A 948-nucleotide genomic window follows, 5' to 3' on the forward strand; every position below is an offset into this window, starting at 1 on the left:
TTGCTACTAATTTTCCATCACAAAAAATTGTGTAGTGAGCAGGCACAAGGGAAAACAAAGCAAAGTTAGACCAAGGAATGTTACTAATACTGCAGATACATGGAACATGGCCTTTAGCTCAGTAGGGTACAATGTTGGCTAACTGACAGAGCTAAAAGCAGTATTCGGGGATCATTAAATTTTTTCTTTCTACAGAATCCCATTAACTGCAGTACATAATTACTGACCATATTAAGGTATCACATTGTTATCTGAAAACTCTAAAATCATCAGTTTAAATATATCAATATATCATATCAAAAAGGAATTGTGCCTCTTAAATAATGATTTTGAATGTTACCTGCCAGAAAATCATATAGAATATACATCTGTTTCCCCATTGCCTCCCTTCTTTTCTTTCTGTACAAACCATATGCCTGTTTACCTACATTCCCTCCTTCCCTTTATCTTTTCCTGTCTTTTTAAAATTAAAATGTGAAGTTTCTTGCAAGTCATGCTGCTGGTTTTCTGACTGAATTGTCATCCAAAGTGACAGGAAGAAATCAGGAGGACAGTTAAATGCAGTAAAAATGACCTGAACCATCTGATGAAAAATCTACATGGCTTGGTTGGGATAATCAATAATACAATGAAGAGATCCACTCTCAACATCAATTTGCCAATTAGCTGCTAAAGTTGCTTTCCACTTCCTATCTCAAAAGTTTACAATTCACACTTTACCCGTCTTTATTAGACCTGGGCATCTCGCATCTGATCTGTGATTGTCAAGAACTTTATGCCTCTTACACGTGTAGAAAATCTCCTCTCCCTGGCTAGTGGATGGGAGCATGCTGCTGCTAAGTTGCTTCAGTCATGTCGTGTCTGACTCTGTGTGACCCCACAGACGGCAGCCCACCAGGCTCCCCCATCCCTGGGATTCTCCAGGCAAGAACACTGGAGTGGGTTGCC

Source organism: Bison bison, unplaced genomic scaffold (genome assembly GCF_000754665.1).
Source record: "Bison bison bison isolate TAMUID 2011002044 unplaced genomic scaffold, Bison_UMD1.0 scf7180017864099, whole genome shotgun sequence".
In the NCBI taxonomy this organism is placed as follows: Eukaryota; Metazoa; Chordata; class Mammalia; order Artiodactyla; family Bovidae; genus Bison; species Bison bison.